General features: G+C 44.1%; 1 long non-coding RNA gene across 1 annotated transcript; it reads left to right on the top strand.

Moving 5' to 3' along the window:
• The first annotated feature begins 418 nt into the window (after positions 1 to 418).
• On the top strand, positions 419 to 6238 carry LOC140656193 (uncharacterized). Its single transcript, XR_012044005.1, has 3 exons — positions 419 to 473; positions 3238 to 3372; positions 6021 to 6238. It is a non-coding gene; the product is annotated as an uncharacterized lncRNA (long non-coding RNA).
• Positions 6239 to 7837: the final 1599 nt, after the last annotated feature.

Below are 7837 nucleotides of genomic sequence, written 5' to 3'. Positions count from 1 at the left end.
TTTTTTTCATTAAAAATGGCCTAATAGAAACTGAGTGTGGGCACTGTCCCCACCAACACAACAGTGCCTGTCCTGATCCTTTGCATGTCTCAAAGCACAGATACCACATCTAAAGGGAATATTGGGAAGCCAAAAATCCCTGTCAGGAAGACTACATGGCCATAAGCCCAGGGAGTTCTTGTTTCAATGAGTCAGAGCCCTGTTTAGCATCAGCTGAAGAAAACCGAGGGGAAGAAAACAGGTACTGACATTGGATGTACGGACTGCAGAGTAAACCAGTGAGAGGTCCAATCTGTAAGATCCATCTCTAAATTATAAAAAAAACCCTCACCACTGATGGTGTCAGGCTGCAAATGGCATCAGCTTCTGCAGCACTAGCGGGGCAGCCGGGAGGCAGCTGTCAGCTGGGTGGAGACCTCTGCCAGTCTCCACAGGCTTCTGGGGAAACTGGACCTGAGCCCGCTGACTTCAAGGTGAGTATTAATAATTGATATTAAAAATCCTCCACAATAAGTAGCAGGTGATGGAAAGCATTTCTTCATTCGCACAAACTGTTACCCCTGCATATGTATTTTATGAAGTGTGAGAACCCAAAAAGCTTAAGTTTAGTTTCCATTACTCATTGTTTTAGTTTCACATAGTCACTTTTCTTGCCTAAATGGAACGGTCTTCTGCTTAACATTGTGCGATAGACCTAATTTCTTTCTGTGACCCACTCACCTTGGAGGCAAGGTCACAGCTTGCTGATCTAGCAAGCCCTGATTTTTCTTTTCCCCACCCCCGATCACACAAAATAGTTTCTCAAACATACTTGCGTCATGACCTCAATTTTGATAATCAGTCTGATTAAAGAAATAGTTTTCACAGAGAAAGAGGCAGCTATGGGTAGGTTGGTATTCACCTTCCCCTGTCGCTGCTTCTGGCACTGGGGAGGCTGCTTGGTGGGGAACCAAAGGCTGGGATTGAAGTATGTTACTGCCTTCATGGTTTTTTTTTCACCTGGTTTTGGTGCCTGACTTTGGTGGAGAGGATTTTGTCCTCATTCCTGAGGGCTGCCCACCTTTGTCAGTTCCCGTGGATGTGGTTTGATGGACTTTCCAAGGAGATGCAGATATCTGCTTACTGCAAAAGGGGCATCTTCCGTGTCTGTTTGTATCCAGGGTGGACAAAATCCTCTGTTCTTCATGGCACATTCAGGACAGTCTGCGTAAAATTGGCATCTCCTGTAATGCCACAGAGGGAAGCAATGTCTCTAACCCTTTCTTCCTTCTTTATTTACCCCTACAGCTGTTTGCAGAAGATCTCCTGCCTCCCTTTCACGGTGGCAGTGCTGCAGGTCATACTCAATGTTTGCAAGTTTGTGTTATCCCTGTGGCCCTTGGGGTGCAGCTTGTGCAAAAGAAACTTTTTTGTGGTCCTGTTTTTGTGCACGACCGATTTCCACCTGACCACCAGATATGCCCATCAGTGTCATTGCTGGCTCTTGACCAGCTGAATGTTCATGTTCCCATCTGGCTTGCCTGCAGGTTCCTGGGTGTCCTGGAGGTGATGGCAATGGGCGGTAACTATCTCAGATACAGGATCTTGCCACTTCCTTACCTTGATGGCTGGTGAGTGGCAGGACCATGCAAGACTGAGGGGTTTTGGGTAACTGGGCAATGCTCACTGTCTGCTTCATCTCATTCTTGTGAGATTGACAGAGGTCACAGAAGCAATCACCAGTTCCCATGAAAGGGGACTCAGACTCTCTCAGACTCTTGGTCTGAGAGATATTGGTGTTGATGTCTCAAAATTGAGGCCAACTCCACTTGTCCTCAGGAAAATCCTGTAGACACCAGTTCCTCAGAGGTCATTACATCCTGCTGCTCCCATTAAAGCTCACTTAACATAAGGCAACATGGTGAGAAATTTCCTGGGCGAGTTCCCCAAAACCTGTAGTGCTCGTGTGAAACATCATGCAGGTATGAATGCATCCATTCCCATGACACAGGGAGATGGAGTGGAAATACAAGATGCATAGTCATAACCTTTCTAGGTGTAGATTGACACAGAAATCTTGTTATATTACTGGCTTAATAGTTTTTTTATTCCTGTATGGCTTCTCTACAAGCTTTGGGAGACGTATTACTGACACAAGGGGAGGTTTTCTGTTTAGTCTTAGGTAAGCTAATATCAGTTTAGGTCATTTATGTTCCTTAATCAGTTTGTTCTTCAGCAAATTCTATTCTCTTCTTTGATTGTGAAATTCACATCTTGTGTTGTACTCCCTAAGAAATGTTTCGGTGAGCAGGCTGAAGAATAAGACTATTCATTCTTCTGCACATTTCTTCAAAGATAACTTTCACTTTATTTACACTCCTTTGCAATTCTCCTAGAAACTTTCCTCAAGAGACAAATACAAGGACATGCAGGTTGGGGCTACAAACTAACTTCTTGCTGCTCACAGAATGTATATTGCAGGGAGGACTTTTGCTGCAGCTTCTATCCATGGAGGCCTGGGTGGAAACCAGCCCAAGTGAAAGATGGCATAGGACAGAGTTGCTCCAGCACAGGGGAAATGTTTTCCAGCCCCTATGTTGTTCTTCCCTCACCCTTAGGCACAGCACTGGGTTTTTTTTGTGGTTTTTTTTTTTTTTGCAGGTAGGTGGCCAAGGTGAGCTCCATGTGGATAGGGGTCAGCTCCTACCTCCTGGGCAGGAGCATCCACCCACTCATCCACACAGCCAGGCTGTGCACTACTGTAGTGCTTAAGGACAATGGCATGGGACCAGCTGGGGTGTTGGATCAAAGAGATATGGAATGGTTTTGGGGGTTTTGGTTTGGGGCTTGTGTGTGTGTTTTGTTTTTTTTTTACAAAGTAACAGTATTTGAAACAGCAGAAGACAAGAGAATTAACAAGTATTGGGAGATATAGGAACAGTAAAGTCCTCTTGATCCTTCCCACATTCAGACATCTTGGAAACATCTTCCTTGTAAATTGCAACTTACAAAGCCTTTGTTGTTTGATAAGGTGACAAAATTGGTAAAACATAAAAGCCTTTTGGATCCTGTTTACGGAATATCTTTTCCTGCTGGCTGCAAAAGACTTGGACCAGGTCAAACCCCAGAGCCTCAAAACTCGAGAGGCAAATAAGAAGACGACCTTTTTTTTTTCTCTTTTTTAAAATGCGAATTTAATTACATTTTAAAATTTTAAAAAGTATTCTTGTATGCATTTTCCAAATTTATTTTACCTAGTACTAGTCCCTGCATGAAGCTTCTGTACCTTGAGCTGCGTTACGGTTGTGCTTGAATTGTTCTGATATGCGACGTAGAAGACAGAGTTGCTCTGCAGGATGGGCAGGGTATTGTGCATCTTCCAGTGAAGACCTGGTAAGAAAGCATGTGTGATTGATAGTAAATTCTCATCTCAGACTCAGTCCACATCTGCCACAACATCAGAATTTCTGAACAGATAAAACAGCTTCTGCAACTTAAAAAAAAAAAAAAAGTAACTTTGCAGATTTATTTAGGCCAATGTTTCAGAGCATGCTCTCTTTTCTCTAAATCATTTCATAGAGTGGTGTCCACTGTAGGAATCTGTGGTTATCATTGAATTAGAGCTCACTTATAAATAACATAAGCATCGGGGTAAGTAAGTGACATTATTTGGAAAAAAAGTAATTAAACTGTCCTGATGAGGAGGTCTTATCTGCAGGCTGAAGAAGACTGCAGCCTTGCTGCAGTCCTGCTGCAGCCTTGTGCCCAGTTCCAGACGCATCCCTCCCTCCATGCTGGGGCTGGCCTCCCAGCACATCCCCATGGCTAAATTCCCAGGCAAGACAGTGGTTCCCGGGAGGGTGCTCCTGTGGCAGAGAGAGAGTGCAAAATTCACGTCCGTGAAGTGCACTGGCCCAAGGTCTCTGACTTGCCCTATTAAACCTATGGCTAGTCCAGGAGACCCATAGAAACGATCTTCAACATCAGTGCCAGTAGAAGGAGGCAGTAGAAAGCAACGTTCATCCACTTCTTGCCACATGCCAAAACATTAATGCAACCCATATGTGAAAAAGAAACAATATCTTATGCAAACCAGCTGTCCCTCAACAGGGAACAGCCTTGGCGCTTTCACGTTGTTTTACATTTTTTGAGTGGGGTGTAAAGTTAATTAAGAAATCCCTGTAACAGCCCTTTGAAGTAGGGGCAGCCAGGCTGAATCCTTCCTCTTCCTCCAGCTGTCTAAGCCCCTGCAGCAGGGCAGGTGGGACTGGAGGCAGGACTTTATGGCTGGGGAAAGAGGATGTCGCAAAATGGATGGGAGCCCCACCAAAGGGAAGAGGGTTTCCTGGGCTGGCAGCCGTCCTGCCAGAGGAGGCAAGTGAATCTGTGATTAAGCCACTGGAGATGTCAGGACCTCCTGGGACCTCAAAAATTTTGAGCAGAGCTCAAGCTGAACAGGTTTTTTTCCTGTGTTGCGTTTGCTTTTTCTTGGGTTTTCAAAAAGGCTCTCTGCAAAAATGCCTTTCCTTTAACATGGAGCAGTGGCTTATAAATGAAAAAGTAGTAGGATTTCAGTTTCCATTTGCTGAACTTCAGCATCTTCCCAGGCATGCTTCCACAAAAGCACAATAATAGAGTGGTTAAACCCAAAGACATTACCACAAATGTCTCACTGTCCAATATTGGATACAAGAACATATCCTCTTCAGCTATACACTAGCTATAAAATACTGGCTTAACCTCCCTGGATTGATGCTGCCTCAGTTATTTTAGTCTTAACAGGTTTATAGCCGTCTAAGGGATGGAGACCAAACTAAAATAGAAGGAATCCTAGACAAATGAGGATATTTACCTTATTTGGATTTTAGACCATTAACTAGGGTAAAACCCTGGCTCGCTGCCACTGTGAAAAGGCAAACCAAATTATTTCCTACTCATTGCAGATTTTTGGAGCTCCATGCTCATTCCTCAGGACTTAGGCAATGTTTGAAAGACAGCTGGAGGTGCCCCCATCCCCATTTCCACCCCCAGGTGTGGAAAGACCATGCCATGCCAGGGGGCACCAGGAACCCCTGGTGTTAGTGAGGATGTAGCTCAGGGAGGATGTAGGTATTTCTAGAGAGATTTGGTATTTGGGGTTGGAGTCTGCTCAGAGGAGCACAGCGAGAGCCCCAGAGGCACCAGCACAAGCTGCAGCATGGGAACTCCCCCATTACTGAAATCTAGGCTTTTCAACACATTCATTAGCAACCTGGAAAAGAGGAATTTTGCTGATGATGCTCCTTTTTGCAGACTGGTAAAGCTGAGGGACAATGGTGAAGAACTGCAGATTCACTAACTGGGTGCAAAGTGATGCACAAAGGGAAAATAACCCAAATGCCACATGTGAGATGATGGACTCTGGCTGATGATGAGCACTCCAGAATGAGATCACAACGTTTTGATGGATGGTCCCGTGAAAGCACTAGTCCATTGCTCAGGAGCATCAAAAAAGCCAAAAGACCATAGGGAATTACCAGGAAAGGAAAAGAGAGCATCATGATGCTGCAGCACAAATTCACCATGCCACTGTGCCTTGGGTGCTGGGTGAAGTTTTAGTCTTCCCATCTCGGAAGGGATACAACAGAGCTGGGAAAGCTTTGGGGAGGATGAAATACCTGGAATGGCTTCTGTAGGAGGGACTGTATAAGCCAGATCTGTCTGGTTGTACATGACCTCTACTGCTATAAAAAATTAGAGTGTACCAGATGGCACTAACTTCAGCTGGAGGTAGGTTCAGGTTGGACAAGTGGAAGGTGTTGCTCTCAAGACACGTTTCCCCTGCAGGGTCCCCTGGTGCATGGTTTTGGGGATGTGAGGAGATTTTGCAAGTTTAAAAGGGCGATGAACATGTTCATGAATGAGGAATTTGTTCAAGGGTACTGATCGCTTCCAAAATGACCTATTTCATAAAATCCCTGAGCAGCAAAGTACCAGAAGCTGTGAGAGCACCCAGGTGAAATTTCCCTGCATGTTTTTCTTATTCTTATGCCCTTCCCCAGGTTTTTGGCCAGAGTTCGACAGGATCCTTGGCTTAGTGGATTTGTGCCAATACAGCCATTTTCATGTTCTTCTGACACAGGAAATCAAAGAGACGTTCCCTTGTGAAGACGGATGTAATGAGCAAGGCATCGTGCATGGGTGATTTCTGCTTTACATCCTGATTCAAGCTAAACATTTAATGATGAAGCCCAGAGTTCAGAGATTGAAGGATGGAAAAATAAAACCCCCAAACTTGTGTGAAAGTGTAAAATCACATTCTGTTTCAGAAAACTTGTGTTATTAGGTTTCTGAGTAAAAGAACTACAGGATATCTCACAATCCAATCATTCATGAACTGAATTGGTAAGCCATATTGACAAGATAAAAGCCGCTTGCACCAAAATGCTGAATAAGCAAAGAAATGTGTGCAATTTGCAATGTGTCTGTGGCTTACTTTGCCAGCAGAAAAGGGTCTCAGTCTTCTGGGTGATTCACTTGCTGCCATTTGGCTCCACTTCAGAGGTGAGGGTTTCGGAATTACTCACAGCCCCATGCTAACGCATCAGAAGTCATGTAATGCTATTGAGGTATCTTGCAGCTTTGCCCCCTTTGAACCCACAAGAGGTACAGAGCAGATGACTGAAAACGAGACCTTGCCACTCTTTTTTTTCCCAACTTGATGCAAGTTTCATTCCAGTTTTGCACAAGTCCTTGTTTTAGACATACTGGTTTGCTCATGGCTGATACTAACGAAGACTCAACAGAACAATCTCAGCACTTCACTGTAAAGAGACAAGTAGGCTTTAATTATTGATGATACAGTGCTCTTAGTCATTACCCAAGCATCACAAAGACTTTTCCATAATACTAGAGCCTCTCTTTTCTAATCCAACTCATACAAGGAAAGAAGGGGCTTTGGTGCAGAGTGTTTGGGGCATGAGGCATGGTCTGGCAGAGATGGGACAACGTAGAGTGAGAGGGCTCAAACTTCTAACAAGTGCAATCCTCTTTTGACTCTGTAGATGTTTTTTCCTCCCCCACCTTGACTTCTTCCCCTAGGAAGAGGGGTAGTAAATGAGAAGGACATGTATTTGTTGGTTGGAGATGGGAAAAAGCAATAGTCCTGTCCTGGAGGAACTGGACTGCTGTTGCCCCTATGGTGTGAATGCTTGCAGCTAGAAACTTCTCACTGCCTTGCTGCAGAGGTCAAACCCAAGAGTACTGGTTGCTGGTCAAACCCAAGAGTATTAGAAACACCTCTCTAAGGTGATCTTACACTCAGAGGATGCATGGGGGTGTCTGTTCAGCTCTGCAAGGCTAGGAAACCTTGAACCAGAGAGCTGAGATCCAGCTCTCCACTGTGCCTGAGCAGCCAAAGCTCAGCATTGCAACTTCATCAATGAGGTACAGTTCCAGTGTGGTAAAATAGTGGAAAACCACTGAGTTTAAATTGCTCTAATTGCACAGAAATTTTTTCCTCAGTGTGTTTTTAGTTTGTCTTTTCCCTATGTACCTATCTAGCTATGATTTTTACAATCTTGAAATACCTACAGCCATTCTAAGTAGTGCTAGTTTTGTGTGATCTTCAACATTTCCAATACAAGTTCTATGCACATTTGTTGTTAAGTTGCATTTACATGTGTGTAAGCATGGTGCCTTTGCTGAAACTAGAATCTGACATGAGAGAACAAAACAAAAAAACCCAAAGCCTTGCTCAAGCTATATATCTAAAACACTTGTAAAGGGAAAGTTTGGAAGCCAGACAAAATTATTTGTTGTTGTGCCAGATACTGTTGTGCCAGATTTTTAAAGGCCCCAAATGTATTCCTTTTCCTTC

This window comes from Ciconia boyciana, chromosome 8 (assembly GCF_034638445.1).
Source record: "Ciconia boyciana chromosome 8, ASM3463844v1, whole genome shotgun sequence".
NCBI classification, from domain to species: Eukaryota; Metazoa; Chordata; class Aves; order Ciconiiformes; family Ciconiidae; genus Ciconia; species Ciconia boyciana.
Note: the sequence above shows the minus strand (reverse complement) of the source record. Positions and strands in the feature narration are given on the sequence as shown.